This window comes from Sphaerodactylus townsendi, linkage group LG07 (assembly GCF_021028975.2).
Source record: "Sphaerodactylus townsendi isolate TG3544 linkage group LG07, MPM_Stown_v2.3, whole genome shotgun sequence".
NCBI lineage: Eukaryota > Metazoa > Chordata > Lepidosauria > Squamata > Sphaerodactylidae > Sphaerodactylus > Sphaerodactylus townsendi.
The window spans coordinates 86,484,767-86,505,282 of NC_059431.1; positions in this window are offsets into that span (position 1 = coordinate 86,484,767).

Consider the following 20,516-nt stretch of genomic DNA (forward strand, 5'->3'; position numbering starts at 1 on the left):
TATCATAAGCATCAAGCCAGATCAGCACCAAAATAGAAATCTTTTTTGTAGTGCTGTGATATCCTTCCATCAAAGGGCTAAGAAGATTCTTTGTGTGTTTATTTTGTCTATATACCACACTCCCTTGTAGAAATCTCAATGCAAACCAAATAATCTTAATATACCCCAACTCTACAGGCTGATTAATAGTTTTTATTCAGTGTTTTTACTGATTTATTGACTGTTTGTTACTGATTTTCCCATTTTTATTTCTATTTTAATTCTGCTTTATGCATATAAAAAGTTCAATAACCATAATTATATAAAAGTAAACTTCAGATAAACTTAAATCAGAATTCCAGTGATTTTCCTATGAGTTCCTATGTATCTTAAACAACCCTATAACAGTGAGGTGCTGTGTGGTTCCCGGGCTGTATGGCCGTGTTCTAGCAGCATTCTCTCCTGACATTTCTCCTGCATCTGTGGTTGGCATCTATGAAGATGCCAGCCACAGATGCAGGCAAAACATCAGGAGAGAATGCTGCTAGTACACGGCCATACAGCCCGGAAACCACACAGCACCTCAGTGATTCCAGCCGTGAAAGCCTTTGACAAACCCTATAACAACTGGAGTTTTCAGACAACTTTGGACATCTAGCTGGGTCACACTAGAAGCCCAAATCACTGACATGGGCTACATTCAGATACCACTGAACATTATACTCTGAACCACAATTTGTATGGGGACAGACTAAACAATAGTGAACAGAGCAATTCTAAGTAGGTCAGCTCAGATTTTTTTTTTTTGCCATTAAGTCACAAATGGCTTATGGTGACACAGTAGGATTTTTAAGGCAATAGGTGGTCAGAGTTGGTTTGCCATTGTCTGCCTCTGCATCATGACCCTGATATTCTATGGCAGTCTCTCATCCAAATATTAACCAGGGCTAACCAGAGGCAGAGCTACAAGGGGGTGAGGGGCGCATTTCACCAGGCGCACCCCAGGAAAATCCCCCTTGCGTCCCCCACACACACTTACCTTAGTTCAGCCTGAAAGTGGAGGCTGGAAAAAGCAGCCTGTTCACCTGAGGTTGAAAACAGCCTGGTGGGAACTACACTCCCCAGGAGGCCTTGCAAGACCCAAGGTCTCCTGTGAAGTGTAGTTCCCATCAGGCCATTTTTAGCTTCAAATGAACAGGACACTTTTTCCAGCCTCCACTTTCAGGCTGAACTAAGGTAAGGGGGTGGGGACAGAAAACACAGAGTGCACACCGAGCTCAGTATGGCCCAGCTTTGCCTCTAGGGCTAACTATGCTTAGCTTCTGAGATCTCATAAGATCAGGTTAGGCTGGAATATCCAGGTCTGGGCACTCAGAATCCGGCTTAGATCTATTAAATTCCAGGAAAGTGTTCTTAGGATTGCACTGTTACTTTCTAACTAAGATTCTCCATGCAAGAAGACAGAAGGAAAGAAAAGGTGAGCAAGGAGTACATACAAGCTGACAGCAAGCAAAGGTTATATACATTCCACTTTCATAACGATGAGAAGTGATGTCTAAATGCACCTATAGGGTATGTAAGTATGGAAGAGAAGGTTGGAGTGAGGAAAAGGTGTGAGATACTTATTCAGCACACTTGTATAGAAGACACTGCCAAGGTAAAAAGAATTCAGGGGAGGGACTATTCAGGGGAGGGAATATTTAGAATGGTATGCATTATTTCCTATCCAGAAACCTCTGAATGTAGTATCAGCAACAAAGGAGAAATTTGACCATCACTCTTAATTAGACAGCTTGTACTTAGATACACAATTCAGACAGTACTTGATGGTTTATACACTTAGATGATATTTCAGTTTTGAAAGATCTGTAATTACACACACACACACATGTGCTATTGTTTGAATTACTTCCTGTTTTTCTATATGATTTTGCATATAGGAAATCATATAAACTATCTGCCTTCAAGATTCCTTCGAGTCACTCAAAACAAAACAGAAGTTTACTAGGCTTTACACAGTTAAATGATATTGCACCAATTTGGCTTTAGTTCTAACACAAAGTCCAATGGGCTGTCAGAAAGCACTTTCTCTTGTTTCTGTATGTCCTCTGGGGAATCATTCCCTGGAGTTCTACTCTAAACAGCTCATCCAAATCCCTTGTGACTTCCATTGTTAACTCCTTGATTTCTTCTTCCAAGCTCTTTTAACACAGACTAGCTTTATGTTTCCTAATTCATTGCTGTGGAATCAGCAAGCGCTTGTAAATTCTAACACTTCATTAAGTAGCTGCATTAAGTAAGATAAAGCATGGGTAGAAGTAAATAATAATAATTCTTAACTAAGTTCAATCTACATCGCCAACTGGATACTTCACCTATATGCACAGTCATATTTTCTACATCATGGGCAACTCATTTTTTCAGCCACATGGAGATGTGGCATAGGAATGTTGAATTTCATTATGGGCTGTCATATGACCCTTTCACAGATCATGGTCATCTGTAGTGTGAATCCACCAAATAGCTGAGGGAACTGTCTCTAAATCTAGGACGGAATAAGTAACCATTTAGACCTTACATACCAAGATTGCCATGGAAATATCCTTTGCACCTAAAAGACCTGAATGAGTTATATCTAAATCACTGACTTTGCAATCATGAAGGAATCTTTTGTTCATCAAGTGATTTTTTTCATTAATGAAAGAATTCCCTCCAAAAATTGAAAATTTCTTCCATGAATGAAGGGAACATTTGAATCCAACCCATGTTATTGATAGACATGTTTTAAAAGCAGCTAGTATCCATGTTTGTTTGTTTTCTAAATGTTCTTGTGTTACTATCTCATCTGCATTCTGGAATGGCAAAAAAACAAGATTTATTTCTTTGAATCCAGCTCCAGTCAATGGCACATCTGTGTGCAAGTATTCCATGGGAGGCTGTCTGGAAGTTTGTAGTGAAGTTCCATATTTTTATGCTGATATCTGCATAACAGATTGATCACATGGATCTGTGGTTGTAAATCACCCTGACCCTTGGTCAGGAATTGGGCGGGGTATAAATTTAATAAAATAAATGAAAAAAAATCTGATCAAGTTAGGGGATAAAATAATAAGAGCAAATAATCTAAAGATCAGTCCATACAAGACTACCTGCTATTGGTCACTGGTAAAGCCATTCTGGGAATAAGGAATCAGCTTGTTCTAGAAAGAGCAGCACTCTTCCTGAATGAACAAATTTCCATCTCTTTTATCTTTAGATGCCAACTTAGCATGATCTTATTTGCCCAGGCTTTAATGTTTCCCTTCCCTGCCAGTTTATTTAATACACAGTCTGTATATTGTTGTGTAAAGGTGTTTGGTTGCTGTTTTTTTTGCTGATACTTATTTTACAGGTTTAATATTTTGGTTTTCTAATTTTGTTGGCTGATAAATTGCAATTTTCTTCACTTCTATGCTTTTTTGCCTTGCTTTTATGATTTACTGTTTTTTAGTTGTGGACTGTGAATTATTGTTTTATGGTTTTATGTCTATATGGTTTTAAAGTTGTTTTGAGCTGACAGTTAAACTTACAAAGGAAAAGGTGACCCAAAATAAATTTACATCTGAAAAATGCTTATGCTTTGTGATACCAACTTTTTTAGAGGCAAACTAGTACGGGATTGGATAATTCCAGACTTTGTGAGTTTACAGAATATGAAAACCAGCATGTTCAAGAACATGAAAATTGGCTTTCCCCAGTGGCGTAGCACCCACAGGGAGGGGGGTGCGACACTGCGGGCAGAGCTGCGGAGGAGGCATGGCTGGGCTGTGGCGGGGGCATGGCGGGGGCGTTCCAGGGCATGGCGGGGGCAGAAAGCACCACGACAGCGGTGCAGGGTATGTGTGTGCCCCGGGCACTGTTTTCCCTTGCTCTGCTCTGGCTATCCCTATTTTGTTTCATGTGGGCTGTGGGCAGTGATAAAGAGAAAAACAGTATTTTCTGTTAGATACTGATAAGAATCTTTTTACTTAAGTTGATATTTGGCAACCTAATATCCAAATGTTTAGTATGGTAATACAATTTTTCTCGTATATAATAGTATTCCTTGTGTTCAAAACTAATAGTTATTTGAATAGTAGGGTCAAGATCCTGTGTGACAGCAGGGCATTCTGGGTTAAAAAATTAAGTATTTTTCTGCTGTTCAAATATAAATGCAATTTATGTAATTTAGCATGGTAGCCTGATGATATCTCAGTTTCCCCCTTTGCTCTACTGGGTCCTTTTGCTAAATCTCTACCTGCATTAAAATGATTAGCACACTCCTAGCTTACTTGAGAGATTGTGCATCAACAGAGAATATAAATTCAGTTTGGTTATCAAGTTTTTATAGCATGCACAACAGTCACACCCAATGATGACCAGTAATGACTGAGCTGTCATACTAAATACAAAGCCCTCCATGTGAATTGAAATTAATTGATTTATTAGGAGCAAAATAGCCAGGTGGGCCAGACTAATTAAGAATCTTATTGCTAATTGATTGCACAGGGGGATGAAAGTACGAGCAATTTGAAAAGTATCAGACAAGCAGCCTATGCTGTTTGTAATAACTCATATAGTACTAGGCAACTCAGAGAAATAAATAGGTAGAAGTTATTACCAAAGTGTGTGGAGCATAACTGCTTTTGGAACACTGATTAATACTGCCAGTTCTTGAAGGATCATGGTGGGGTCTGTGTGTCTTCCTTAGAACTCAAGGGATTTGTTAAGACTTTCTCCATATATTGATGTTGCAACTATTTTTGCTATGTTGCAGTTAACTTGGATTTTACACATATTTTTCCAACTCTCAAAAAAATTTAAACATTATAGGTGGGGAGACCAAAGGGCTATTTGTATATGCACTGAAACTTTCCAGATCCATATTTCCACTGTAACTTGGAATTAGGGTACCTGAAAGATAACCTCTTTGTCCAGAAAGCCAATTCATGCCTCCACTAAAGCCTTGCTCTGTTGCCCCCACCGACAAAGACACAGCAAGTGATGACTAAAGATAAGGCTCTTTCAGTAGTGGTACCTTTACTCTGGAATACCCTTTCCTTGCAACTTGCTAACCATATTGTAAATTAGCCCAAGTCCAAACCTTTCTTTTTTAACCAGGTTTTTAATTATCTTATTCTTTAATCATCATAATCATTTATTCATGCACTCCTTACCCTGCAGCTATTTGCTTCACAGCAGGGGTTTCTTGTGGGTTTTTATTTGCCCAGGGATTCTCTTCCTGTGAAGTGGCGCTAGCCGAACTGATCCACCATCCCCCCCCCCCCCATTGTTTTTGTGCAACCTCCATTTGGGGAAGTTGCCTGCCGCTTCTTTTTTTCCTGCTGTCTTTGGACTAGCATTAGTTTGCTAGATCATAATTTCTTGTCAATTTCACTGGGTCTATCACTCCAGTTGCAGGCCTTCAGCATGAAAATGGTAACAAAAAAGAAAACCCCTCTGATCCTTCTGAAATGGTGGCCTGAAGAATGGGAGGAAATGCTGAGGTGTAGGCAGGGGAAGGCAGGGAGGAGTGTGAAAACTGGAAGAAAGATAAACACATGCTGATCTCCTTTGCTCTTCCTGTGAGGAGAGAGGAAAAGTCACACTTTCAGAGCTGCTGTGGGGATTCTCTGATCTGAAGGCAGGATGATTGCCGACAAGAGGGAAACATGTGCATAACCGAGAATCAAACCCGAACGGAATGTACGCTCAATGTGAAGGAAACTACAAGTGTGTAAATGGTCTCAGTTGTTTTTACAACTTGCATTTTGTTTGTGTACTGTTTTATAAATTATAACTGCTGCTTTGTTCTCTGTTGATATTGTTTTATGGTGTTTTATGTTGCTTTATGCCATTTTTATGTTTTTGTGGGCTTAATGCTATTTTGAATGCTTGTGTTATTGTTGATGGATTTTGCTTTTGATGTTTTTTATGATTTTACTGTTGGATGGGTTTTACTTTATTTACTTCTATTTTCTAAACAAATCAATAGTTTTCTGCTCCTGCTAAACATTTCTCCTGAAAGTCAGGAGACCAGGCTACCTGCCATTCCATGAGAAATGAAGCACTGCAACCATTGCAGAAAACTGTCTCCATACATGTGTGTGTGTGTGTGTGTGTGTGTGTGTGTGTGTGTGTGTGTGTGTGTGTATTTGAATCACAGTCATAGATGCTAGTATTTAACATGGTACATATACAAATTATAAATCTTATTTTCCAACATTTAATTAGTATGTTATGAATTAGCACATTAATTGCAGTTCCTTACTTGTATTCACACAAAGGTGCGGGTTTTTTTACATTTCAGCTTTTTGTAAGATGATCCTCAGTGCTAGTGTTTTCACTAAGAAGACCCAGTTTTCTGGCATAAAGACAGGCTTAGAACTATTTTTAAGTAAATACATTGAAATAACAATAGAGGGAAAGGGATGAGGAGGGGCTCTAAAAAGGATTGCAACCATATTTCAATGCCACCCATTATGTCGTCCTTTTGAGGAACAAGGTGCAAAACTAATTTTTCTCTTTGTCACTATGAATGCTTCTTCTAATAGCCAATGAAATTAATTTCTAGCTTGCTGGGTTGTAGTATCAGAAGCACTAGGGAAAGCTCAGCAGATATGCCATTAGCTTTCTATAGAATTAATATTACCCAGCACATGCTTTCTTCAGACTACATCATTAAAGAGAGATTGCAAATATATTGTAAATATACACCATTTATATCTGGCATTAGAAACAGAGATAGTTGGTGGACTTCTATAAAAAAATCTCTTGCCGCCAATTTGATATTTATTGGCTTTTTAAATACAGCCAGTCTTGGGATTCAATATTGGTAGCTATAAACAGAGGGTTAGTTTGGCACTGTGCATAGGAAGTCATGCTCATAGCTGTTTCTTATATCTTGATACCCTGCAGTGCCAAAAAAGACTTCATGTTTATTTGAAGTCTTTAACGATTTAACCTTTAAGCTTCGGTTCATAAAGATGGAACCGGTCTATGGCCATGGAGAGGCAATTTTCTCACAGCATTCATTTGTGATTTTATATACACACACATTATATACATTTATTTCACAGTTTCTAAACCTCTTCTCCCCTTGGTTTAAAAGCTGATTGATTGAGCAGTACCATTAGTATCTGTGAAATACCTTGGCAGTCCCTTTGGAAAGGTGCTATATAAGCACAATGTGTATTGCATGCATAAGTAAACTATGTCTGAGTTATTTCTCTGCGGGGAAGAATGTATTGGTTTTTAATTGTTGATTTTAATGGATTAGAGTAAAATATTGTTTTCTTTTATTTGATCTCTGTCCCCTGATGCTCCTTCTTTTTCTTTCTCCTCATCAATGTGACAGTTTTCTCTTCAGACTTTTAATTATCTCTACCAGGACCCCTTGTATTACCAGTGGTGGTGGCAGTTTTATCACTCTGTTGAGGCTTAATTCAGTGATTATTCCCACTCCTTTTTCCATTTCCCCCAGCAGGAAGGTGCACACAGTTATTTATCTGTGCCTTAAAAATCTGCTGAGGGTTCGGGAGGTGGAAGGGCCTAGTGCACAAGTTTCATGAAATAATCAAATGACTCAAATACCCTCCTCAGCAGGGAGCTACACAAGACTCCATGTTGCACAGCACTGGAAGAACATCAACACACTCATTTAAATGATCTAATGTTACATTATTAACGTACTCTCATTAAAGTAACCTCCACTAACAATCATTACAGAGTTTCTGCAGGCAATGAGAGAAACATAACCCAGGAATGCACAATTGTCTTAAGCAGGAGGCAGTCATTAAAGAAAACAGCTGCTAACTACAGAAAAAAAAACCCAGATATCGCTGACTTGAGGTTCGGACCTGCCTGTGGTTTACCAAGGTGATGGCCTTTCTGGAATTTCTTCATCACATTCTGACCCCTGCTGGCTTGATTCAGTATTGTTTAAAAAGGGCCATAGCTCATTGAAACAAAATAATGACTGAAAAGGACCTAGTAATTATAAAATATACACACTTGGTAAAGTGCCTTCCCTTTACAACTCCTGTTTTGATTAAAAAAAACCCCAACTTCCTGCCATTGAAAAGTGCAATGCATATAAAGTATTCCGTTTGATTTTGAGTACATGTAAGCAGAGTGAGCGAACCGAAGCTAATTCAAACGCTATGCATATAAAGTATTGCATTTCATTTTGAGTACTTGTAAGTAGAGTGGGCTAGCTGATTCTAGATTATCTTAAATATGGACCCCTTTTCCATTATATTGGGTCAAATCTTTTTACCAAGCAGATTTGTGAAGATGCAGTCTTAGGCATCCCTACGAGGCAGCAATCCAATTTATTCATTATACATTCATCCAGTTCTTTAATGGGGCTCCCAGTAGATAGACTGAAATTTTGGGACATTCATCTCATTCTAGCAATCCTGCCAAAGTTGTTCCTTGCAGTCCATGCTGCGGACCTCAGGAGGACTTTGGTCAAAATACTCAGTTTAGCATAACTTAATTTCAGTTGGTATTTGTTATGAGCTCTCATTCATTATTGAGTATACAATTTTGTGTGTGGAAGTCAGAACCAACAGATTTAAATCTTTCCCCTTCACTTTCCCTTGTACGTTGCATGAGAACTTTTCATTTGGTACTCTAAAAAGTTTTCCCTGTCATTTGCTGTCTAATTTCTTTCTCTTGATCTGCCTACTCTACTTCATGTCCTCCAACAAAGCTTTGATTTGAACAAATAAATGTAGGCATACTTCCGCATGTCAAAAACTGACATGTAGTACAAACCCATGCCATCATGTATACCGTCTTCTGTTTGATAGGATGACAAGGTAAAAAGCACTTTGAATGGAAACCTCATATGAAAAACTCCGTGTGGAATGAACATGGTATCCTTTTAGAAATGGTACTCTTTATTTGAAAGGTCTGGTCTTTTTCAGGTGCCACTGCTCATGGACTGGTTTATAAGAGAAGTGATTACTGGAAAACTATAGTTAGCTTGATCTAGTGAATCATCTATGACAAATGTTTATTCCTGACAGCTCTTACTGAATACAGATAGGATGGCACTGTGGGTGAGATTTTCTAAATACATTGGTTCCCATTTTCCCAGGAAATAATAAAGATTTTCAAAAGAGGACATATTCTTTTGCGGGGGGGGGGGGGGGACAGGGCCCTAGCCAGTGCAAATATTCCTCCTTTCCCCCTACCATTATGTGATTCATCTTTTCATTTTAATCCATCGTAGTCACTTGTCACAAGACTAGACTTTCCCCCAAGCACGCATTCTCCATCCTGCTGGGACTTCTTGAAGCCAATAAAAACTCATTGCTCAAACAGAAACAGAGTCCTGCCATCAGCTGATGGTTGGAACAGAGATCTTTTTTAAAACTATATCAAGATTATTGGCATTACTTCCCCATTTTCAGGTTAGTTTCAGTCAACTTGGAGATGCTGGCAAGCTGAGTCTGGCTGGTAGCTTTACTGATTCCTTTTTCCTTCCCAGCTCTTAAGCCCTCAAGAGTATTTGGATATTTCAGGTAACCTTGAAATGCCTCAAAAGTAACCCTACAGCATGGCTTAAATCCACAGTACTTGACCTTACTGCATACTTAAAAAACCATAAATCTTACCCAGTCCGAAGTGGGAAAAGATCTAGTTATAGGCATTACAATTTTAGATGGGGGTGAGAGAAGAGCTTGCTAAAAAAAATGCCCACTGTTCTTTCCAAATATTGTACTTTTAACAAAATAAATGTAGACTAAGGTCCTCTAAGCTAGTTGCTTCACAGTCATACTTCTTTCCTTAAAGAATAAAGAAAAGAAAAGAAGCAATAAGCAAGAGCTGAACACACAGCACTTTTTAAAAAATAAGATGCACCTGAATAACCAGGGGCAGCCATTGCTGCCGTGGTGAGCAACGCAGCAAGATAAGGGGCATGCATGGCCTGGCGGCTAGCTGCAGAACCGGGTGCAATGATTGGCTCCCACCAAAAAAGGCGGGAGGAGCCTGGGTACATCTAGACGCCTTCCCCGGTCCGCGCCCTTCCCGGCGGCGAGAACCAGCAAGGCGTGGTCGTGTGTTTGGCGTCTCGCGTAAGGCCTGGAAGGAGACTGGCCTTTTCTTTCCTTTCCTTTCTTAGCTGAATTTCCTTCTTCCTCTGGCCCTCCTCGCTTCTCTCGTTTCAACCTTTTCTTTCCTTTCACCTCTTCTGGGCCGGTCTCACAGCCGCCATGGGGCCGAAAAGGGCCAAGAGCAGGGAGCCTGCTGCTGAGGTGGCAGTGCCATCGGGCAGAGCGCGTGCTCTGCTGAACAGGGTCCGGGCCCAGACTGGCCCGGGGACGTCGGACGACGGCCCGGTTGTTGGGCGATTCGGAGCAGCGGCGAGGGCGGCCGCGGGCTCGGGCTTGTCTCCCATCAGCAGGGGACGGCCGGTCGGCATGGCGGGACAGTCTCCCTTAGGAGGGGCCCTCCCCGCGGTCCCGGGGGGTGCCGGCCCGGCATCTTCCCGGCCCGAACATGTTGGCCATATTGGCACCGACCCTGACTTGGTCCGCAACCTGGCGGACACCCTGTTGCATCTTTCACAAGTCCTCGGCGGAGTGGCTGGCGAGTCGGGCCCCACCTCGGGGGTCGGGGGCCCTGAGCCCACCGCGCCGGCGGAGCAACGGAGGAGCTGCACCTTTCGCCACCGGTTAGCGCATCCACATCGGTGGATGCGTCCGTCGGCCCCTCGGGGCGCGAGGGCAGGAGGAGGAAGCGGTCGTCAGGGCGTTCCCGTTCCTCCAGGCGATCCCCCAGCTCTTCGTCGTCGGGTGAGTCTACTGAGGATGATGACGCGCAGGCTATTGGGGAATTTTGGGTGCGGGGGGAGAGAGTGCCTGCTCTCCCACCGTGGCTTGCAAAGCGCAGGCGTTTCGGGGCGGCGAAGCGCCATCCCCCGGCCCGGCTCAAGACGACCGCGGCAACCCACCCGGGTCCCACCTCACCAGGAAGCTCCGGGAGCAAGCGCTGGATGGGTATTACGTGGACATCTTTATGTTCCCGCGGCGGGAGGGGGAGTTGGGTTTGTCGGGCGGGAAGGCCGACAAAAAACGGAAGGACCCGGCAGCAGCCGAGCGGAATTTTAACAACTGGCTGCAGGGCTTCACCGAATTCCTGGCCCTCATCGGGGCAGTGTATCCCCTGCGGGCCTGGCACCTGGCAGCTCACATGGCCCATGTGCTGTGGGCTCGGGCGCTGGCTGGGGAAACTGCGGCCATCGCTTACGACGAGGCCATCCGGCCAAGAACGCCGCACAAGTGCCTTTTCCGTTGGGACCTCATCCACGACCAAACCTGGATGGTCGTGGTCCAGCCCGCCATGGGAGGGGCGGCGGATCCTCCTGTTCTTACAAAACCCGGCAGAGCCTACCCGGGGCGGGTGGGGGCTAAGGGGTTGTGTTGGGAATTCAACAAAGGTGCTTGCCAGCGGCCAAAATGTAGATATGAGCACTCTTGCTCCTTTTGTTTCGGCAGCCACAGCAGGATCAGCTGTCCCAAGCCGGCGGGACGCCCTCCCTTTCGGCAGGCCCGATTAAGCCCGGCGCCGGGCTCTCACAAAAAAGATGCCGGTGGCCAGGGCGGTGCCCCCGCCCCCGCAAAACTCTGAGATGCTCGCTTAGCTGCAGTCTCTGGCTCCTACACCCGTTCAAGTGGGGGTGCTTTTGGAGTGGCTGCAGCGTTATCCAGACAGGGGGGGCTGCGCGCCTGCTGGGGGATGGTTTCTCTTCTGGCTTCCGCATCCCATACCAAGGCCCAAGGAGGGCTTACCAAGCCAGCAATCTAAAATCTGTCCGCGATCTCCCTGGAGTGGTGGCTGATAAGCTCAACAAGGAAATCCAGGCCGGCCGCATTGCTGGCCCTTTCAGTCACCTTCCTCTCCCCAACCTCAGGGTCTCCCCAATTGGCGTCGTGCCTAAGAAAGCCCCGGGGGATTTTCGCTTAATTCAACACCTCTCCCACCCCCGGGGCGATTCCGTGAATCATTTCATTGACCCAGAGGTTTGTTCGGTCCATTACGCCACCCTGGACGAAGCCATCCTCTGCATCAGGCAGGCGGGTCCGGGGGCATCCCTAGCAAAGTGTGACATTCAGTCCGCCTTCCGGCTCCTGCCCATTTCCCCCTCGGACTTCGAGCTGCTGGGCATCCACTTCCAAGGCAATTGGTATGTGGACAAGGCCATGCCCATGGGCTGCTCTTTTGCCTGTGCCGCCTTTGAGACTTTCAGCACTTTCCTTGAATGGGCTTTCAGGCAGCGGGTGCCCTCCGGTTTGGTGACCCATTACCTTGACGATTTCTTGTTTATCGGCAGGCAGGGCACCCGGGAGTGTGAGCTGGCCCTTCAGGCTTTCCAGGTCCTGGCCGCCAAGTTGGGGGTCCCCTTGGCTCCCAACAAAACGGAGGGGCCCGCCACTGCCCTCAGCTACCTGGGCATTCACCTGGACACGGTCCTAGGCACGTCGTCACTCCCGGCTGACAAGCTTACAGCCCTTTCAGCCCTGCTCCAGTCCGTTCTCCTCCTCCGAAAATGCAGGGTGCGCCTGGTCCAGTCCTTACTCGGCCACCTCAATTTCGCTTGCAGGGTGGTGGCCCCGGGCAGGGCTTTCTGCTCCCGGCTGGTGAGGTCCTTGTCGGGCTGCAAGTCCCCTGACCATCACATCAGGGTCTCCCGGGGCATGAAAGAAGACCTACAGGTCTGGTTGTCCTTCATCCGAAACTTCAACGGCATCTCTCTGTGGCAATCAGCTTTGGAACCTGGCCTGGAGTTGCAGGTGCACTCTGATGCCTCTGGGGCTTTTGGTTTCGGTGTGTTCTTCCGGGGTCAGTGGGCGCAGGGCCTTTGGCCCCCAGAGTGGCACGCGCAGGGCATCACCAGGGATCTCACTTTTCTGGAGCTGTTTCCCATCCTGGTGGCGGTGCACATTTGGCACAACCTCTGGCTTAACAAATGGGTGCTTTTCTGGTGCGACAACCAGGCAGTGGTGCATGTGGTAAACAGACAGTAGAGCAAATCGGCTCGGGTCATGCGCCTGGTTCGCAATTTGGTTCTCACCTGCCTCACTCATAACATCTCTTTCAAAGCTGCTTTTGTTCCAGGTTTGCAGAATGAGATTGCTGATGTCTTATCTCGCCAGCAGGTGGATCGTTTCCGGCGCCTGGCCCCCGGGGCGGAGCCATTCCCGGCGACTGTGCCAGCGTCCCTCTGGAGCCTTGGCAATGAGACGTCATCACAGGTGTTTTGAACTCGTTGGCACCGGCCACGTGCAGGCAATACGACGGAGCCGTGCGCGATTTCCTGAGCTTCGCTGCGTCCTCCGGGCGCCCGGTCTGCGGTGGGGTGGACACTGGCCTCCTCCTCGAGTATTTGGTCCGGCTCCATGGGCAGGGGATGCACCTGCGCACCATGGGGGTGCACCTGGCGGGCATCGCTTTCTACTGCAAGGTTTCCGGTTTTCCTGACGTCACCAAGGCCTTTGTAGTCCGCCGCCTAGTGGCTGGGTGGCGGCGGGTGGGCTCCAGACAGAGGGACCTCAGGCGCCCAGTCACCAAGGAAGTGTTGAGGGCGGTCACCGGGGTGCTAAGGCAGGTGTGCGCTTCGCGCTATGAGCGCTTGCTTTTCGCCGCCGCCTTCCACCTGGCACACCATGGGGCTTTCAGGCCTGGGGAACTGGTCGCCCCTACCAGGGATCGACCTTCCAGCACCGCGCTGCAAAGGGAACACCTCGTCCTGTCGGGGGACATGGTCTACGCTTGGCTGGCCCATTCTAAGACCGACCAAGAGGGCCGCGGGGCTTGGGTCACCATGCCAGCCCTACCGGGCGACGCCACCTGCCCTCTCCCCCCCCCTTATTGAGTGGCTACGGCACAGGCCTCGGGTGGGTGGCATGCTCTTGGTGCACGAGGATGGGTCCCCCCTCACCAGGTTCCAAATGCTGGCGGTGTTCAGGGCATGCTTGGCTCAAGCCGGGCTACCGGGCAGCGGAGTTGACCTGCACTCGTCAGAATTGGGGCCGCCACGGCCGCGGCAGCAGAAGGCAGGGCCCCGGAGGATATCCGCAATTTGGGCAGGTGGCGGTCGGGGGCCTTTCGGTACATTCGCCCACACCTGACTTGTTGATTTCCCTCCTCAGTGCCTCCAGGGACGCCGCAGACTGTCTATCAGCAGGTGTGGGTCGTGGGGCACAGCCTTCTCAACAGAGTCGCGGCCTACGCCTGCAATTCGAATGGGGCCGGCATCTCGGACTCGGGCGCACGTAAGAATTTCCTGGATGGGGCAGGGGCACATGCTTTGGCATGAGCTGGAGCCCAAGGTCATTGAATACATTTTTCAGCTGGCTACACCGGACCTCCTGGTCATCCACCTTGGGGAGGAAGATCTCCCTGCCAGGTCGGGCCTTGACCTGCGTTTTGCGGTGGCCGCCACGCTCAGGAGCTTTGCCAGGCACCGGCCTAACATGACCTTGGTTTGGTCGAGATGGTGCAGCGAGGCCCATTGGAGCAAGCGTTGGATCCCTATGCAGTGGACGGGGCCTGCAGAAAGTCAATAGGCGGCCGCCAAGGTGGTGCTTTCCCTCGGGGAAGCGGTGGCGGAACACTCCGAAATCACCGGGGCGTCATGGACCTTTTCATCCGGATGGCGTCCGCCTGTCCCAAGGGGGAATGGACTGGTGGCCTCACTCAGTTCAGCTTACCCTTTGTGAGTGGTTAAGATAGAGACAGGCTCAGGCTTGAGGAGCTTGGGCGGTGAGCTGCAAGGGTGGGCAGCTCGTGGCGGGTTTGCAACGGTGTCGCACATCTGGGGAGAGAACGAGCCTTCCGGCTGGGGCTCCCAGGCTTGCGCCCTATGAGGGCCGGGGGGTGGGGCGGGCAGGCTGGCTGGCAGGCCGGCAGGCCGGGCCGGGCCGCTGCCCGACACCCCAGGGAGTGGGGTTGGGTTGGGCCGTTAGGCGGCCATGGGCTTAGCCGGTGCCCGACACCCCAGCAAGCACGGGAGGAAGACGGGCTGGGGGCGGCCTTGGGGCTCAGCCGGTGCCCGTCTCCTCAGCAGGGGCAGGAAGTGTGGAAGCATTTAGGAGTATGATCTCTGGGCTTCCCTTCCCGCCAGTTTCCCATTCATTGGGATGTGATGTGCGACCCGTTTGCCGCCCAGCTCTGATGTAAATAGTTCTTGTTTATATGTTTGTTATTTAATAAACGGGCTGCGGCCCATTCCTTTCCAGCCTGTCGTTGTGGTGTACTTATTGAGCAAGGGAGTCTCACCATCTACAGCAATTGAAGTGCATGGATGCAAGACTACTCTTGAAGTAAATAGCTTACAAACTGAAGCAACAGAACATCATTAAAAATCAGGAGGTGATAATTGGAACAATTTTCAAATTACTTTTGGAAACCTCATAAATGTTCATTTCCCAAGTCTGCCTCCCTCTGAAGTTTTGGTCTTTATTCCAATGTATAAACTTCTCAAATGAGAAAAACAGGCTTATACTCCGTGTGTGGCCTGACAGTGAACTATTATTGCTGTGCAGCTTTTGTTTTGGTGATTGGCCTGGGAGTGGGTGCTTTTGCTTTGGTTTGGCTTCGTTTCTGTTGAATAAATAAATATACTTTTTGTTCTTCAAAATGGAGTATCTTTAAGAAGTTGTTGACTAACCACTCATTTCCAGCTCTACTAGAGCAATAGGAAATTAGCGAAGATGACAGGAGCAGGAGCAGATCGGACAAAACTGAACAATTTCTATAAACATCAGAGCCTTTCAACACCAGTGTATTTTTTATTTTTAAAGATGATATCACTGGACCTGGGCTAATGAAGCATAAAAAGAAATAATTATTTGAAAAGTCAGCTGAAATGTTATCCAGAGATGCACATTATCTGTTTACAATAATGCCATCAGCTGTGAAATCTTTCAATGGAGGTCAGTACCGATTTAAAAAACACACACACTTTATCTATTAAATTTGCAGTTAGTGAAAGTGATTGGCTGATCAGTTTTTATTCCCACCAAGACACACAAGACACACTGTGCTAGAAAACCCATTTGCGAAACTGACATTCTAATATTTATTATTTGTTACTGCAAGAAACTCAGGGTGGCATGTGTGAGATTACCCCAATTTTTTCTCTTCACAGGAAATCTGTGAGGTAAATTAGACTGAGTATCCACACATGATGAATTCTCATGATCAAACATGCATTGTGATTTCTGTGTTGGTGACTTCATCCCAGGAACTTAGGGGCTAATTTAGATTGGGACCATAGTATCCACAAAGAAGGGTCTTTGGTTATCTCTGTGTCCATTTTCTTAACCTGAAGCAGTCCCAAATGGCTTCTTTTTGCCCCTTAAAAGGCCCCAGGTGCACTGAAGAAGTCAAAGAACAATTTGGATTTATATACCACTTTTCTCAACTGTAAGGAATCTCAAAGCATTTTACAAACCGCACCCCTTCCTCTCCCTCAACAGACACCTTGTGAAGTAGGCAGGACTGAAAGACTTCTGAGAGAACTGTGACTAGCCCAAGGTTATCCAGTAGGATTCATGTGAAGGTGATGAACGAAACCTGGTTCACAGGATGACAGTCCACAGGTCATGTGGAGGAGTGGGGAATCAAACCTGGTCTGCAGATTGGAGTCCACTGGCTAACTGCTACACCACACTGATGGGGTGCCTAGATTTCTAATTTGGAAAATGCTGTTCTTGTTTCATGTCAGGAAACAGCATGCATGGGGGGAGACCTAAACCCTTTCCTCCCATGCCATGATCTTGATTTGCTTTGCTCATACAGACCCTGAAAGGACTTGAGAAAACTTTAACTCCTGAAATATAGTGGCTCAGCACTGGGTAAGCAGGGATTTGAACTGGGATTTCCCTGGTCCAAATGCTATATCCTAAGCTCTATACCAACACTGGCTCTAAATATGAAACTTTTTAAAAAATGGATGTAACTAACTGAATTTTCCTTCTAAGTATATTATTTTTCAAATCACAGCTATAAAGTTTTTGATATGTTCAAACCAATTAAAGAAGTCTTGCTGCCTGATTTCCACAGTATAGATATCATTGTTATACAAAGACACAGTACACAATGTCTGGTATGATTTTGCAAAATGATTACAAGAACACCAGTGTAGAATTTCATGTCATTTCCAACCAAACGCAGAGGATTAGCTTTGATAAACAAGACCTTTAAATATTGCAGTTACTCTTTCTTTCAGGCATGTTTCAATATTTTCATTTCTGCCTCCTGGAATGTGAGAGAGGTTGAAGAAGTAATTATATAAACTATGTGCACTGTGACTTTTTTTTTGCAACAAATGCTGGAAAGCAGTTCATAAGTGCATTCTTTAAACAAATACAAGAAATATGTGCATTGTGTTCCATTTGCTTCTGGAAGGTGCTTTTGTAGATGTCCCAATTAATATTGAGAGCATTTCCCTCAAAGAGGAGATAGGAAGCTACAGGACATAAAGAATTACATACACAAAATCAGAGCTACTGGATTATGGACATTACATGGAAATTCATCCCACTGAAATCCTTAGGATTTCATATTGTGATAGATTAGACCACAGGTGTCAAACTCTTTATGGACTACAGTTCCCATCATCCCCTAGCATGATGCTGGCAGGGGATGATGGGAACTTTAGTCCATAACATTTGGAGGGCCACGAGATTGACACCTATGGATTAGACTATTAGTAAATGAACTTTATTAATAGGGGCTATGGGTCAGCTTCACCACTGGCAGTCCAGCAGCTAATAGGAGTATTTTTTTAAAAAAAAATGCTGTTTACCATAGCAACTACAGCAGTCCAGTGGCTAGAAGGAGTATTTTTTTTAAAAAAATTTGCTGTTGACCACAGCAACTACAGAATTTATGGCAATCCTCAGGGAGACCAGGAGGGAAAAGACATAGCTGTTTCAGTAACAGTGTGATGTCACTACTGGGAAAGCTCAGAAGTGACATCACACTCTTACTGACACCACCCATGTCCTTGTTCCCCTGGTGTCCCACTGGCTAGGCCTGGTGTAACGTAAAGCACTTATATATAAGTTCTACTTTCTGCGCTGCCACCAATAATATATTTTCCTCTATATAGCCCACTCAATACTGATTTTCCACAAGGTCATCACCCTGACTGGGGAACACAGACACACAGACAAAAATACTAATGACTGGAAAGGTTTTAAAAGGTGAACAAAACTGAAACGTTTATTTGCTGGCTTTCACAAAGGCTTCTCAGGTAAACTGGAGAGGTTTAACGCTTGTTGGTTTCAGAAAAAGTTTGTCTTAAGATGTTACTTCAGATTCATATGCACACCGACACACGCAGGTGTCTCTTAAGGGAAGATTTAGCTTTGAACAATTAAATTCCCTTACGCACGCATACACTATTCCTCACTGCTCCAATACCCACTGATCACACCCAAGCACACAGTCCAAGCCCAGGAGATTCTGGCACACTTGGCCTCCCTCTCTCCCACTAGTCCTAATATGGCTTCACTGCCTCTGGACTGGCAGCTTCTCCCAGACTTGGTGATTCTGGTGATACACACAGGGGCAAGTAAGACTAGATAGGTCTGGGCAGTTTTAAAACCGCCAAGCTCCTGAAGGGCACTTCAATCTGCACCCAGTCAGGGCCTCCTCTCTCTGTCAAGCATACACCGCTTAGACAGGGACTGGACTTCTGTCAGCCAACTCTGCTGAGACAGAATCCTTTTCTTCCAGAGCTGACAGACTCCTCTCTGCCAGACTCTGCTCTGCTCTCCTTGACCGACTCCGATCAGAACTCAACTCTCCTCCCAGTGCTCTAAGCCCACTGGCTCTCCCTAGCTCTTGCCAAACGTTACTGGACCTTTTTCAGCCAATCAGGTCGGTTCTCTCCTTGTGGAGCCTTTTTTTCTTTTTCTGGCTGTTGCTAAGGCCTTCTCCCTTTGGCCTGCTGTACGCCAGCCCTTCAGGGTGGGGCAAGTTCGTTACACCTGGCAACCCAGATCTATACTATTATTGGATATTGAACTACATTATTATTGGATATTGAACTACAGTAATAATTTCACCTCTGGGTTTTCCTTTGAGGACAAGAAAATATTGGAGATGAATAATAATACAATAATAATACGATAATACAATATCCAGTGATGTGTGAATTCAACATCTGTTGTACTAGATGGACCAATGATCAGTTTTCTTCAATAGATAGGAAAGAATTGCTTAAGGGCCTTTCTACTGATGTGAGTTCATGAGAAATGGACTTGAGTCTATGTCAATAGTTTTGTTCAACATCAGAATATACTGGAAGGCAAGGATTTACAAAATGGATGAGTTTTATTATCGTAATCTTGGTTCTCTGGCCTTCTAGTTTGGTCACTGGTTCAAAATGTTCTTTTTTGGAGAAAGGATCAGTTTCACTTAAAAGTTACAACAGAGATTACAGATAGTTCAAGACATTTATCTTTATCATTTTAAGGAGAATTGGCTTTGTGGAAGTGACAGAAAGTTTTAGAAAATAGTATCTTATTTTGCAAATGAGATCCTTTTCCAAAGAGGTACTGAATGAAGGAGTGACAGATCTAGCAGTAGGCAAAGGCATAAAATCCATAATGTAAAGTGTTTCACTCTTACAAGTTTGAGTGACAAGCTGGGAGTAGGAGATGTTTTAGAGGAAGACAGTGCTTTAGACAGGTTTTGAAAAGGAGCTCAACTCTGAAATCCAGAAAGAGCAGATGTGTTTCAGTGTCTGAGAAGGACCTGTGGTTTTGTCAGGAAGAGAGAGTTCCAAACTCTAGCCCAGAAGGGAGTTTACTTCTAGGTAGAGAAGAATTCCTAGCCCAGGTTCTTGGATAGAGCTAATCAATCTTCTGGACAGAGTAGAGAACTGAGGGAACTGGGAAGGAAAGAGATTGTTCATTTTAGGGGTATTCTGTACAGTTCCACCCTAGTTCTGTAGTAGGATTTACTTCAAATGATGTGAGATAATCCTAAAGTTTGAAGGTCTGAAAGGGAACGTAAGTTAGGAAATACTCCTTCCCATATAGTTAATGGGCACCAGAGTTACCAAATGAACCTCTGGATGTTAGCTTGAATATATTATATGAAATATCTTGAAAGTCCATCATATTTTACAAGCATTAAGAACTCTGCGAAAAAGTAACATCTTTTCTAAAAGCCAATTACCATCTGTGCTGAACTTTAAAAACTTTAAAAAACATTTAATAAAAATTGCCTTTTTATATGACCAATCCTAATCTAATCATCTGAAGTTGTTAATAATATTCTATAATTTGTTAAACTTTACAAAAAACTTATTGCATAGTTATCTGAGATAAAACAGAGAGAGAGGAGAGAGAAAGAGAGAAGAAGGAAGGTGAAGATCACCTCAGTTCCCTAAACTGGTGAAGTTAAACATTTATTTGGAAGTGGAATAGGGTGAGATAATTAAAGAGAACCCCATTTGATATTGAGAGGTGGGAGAATTTTCCCCT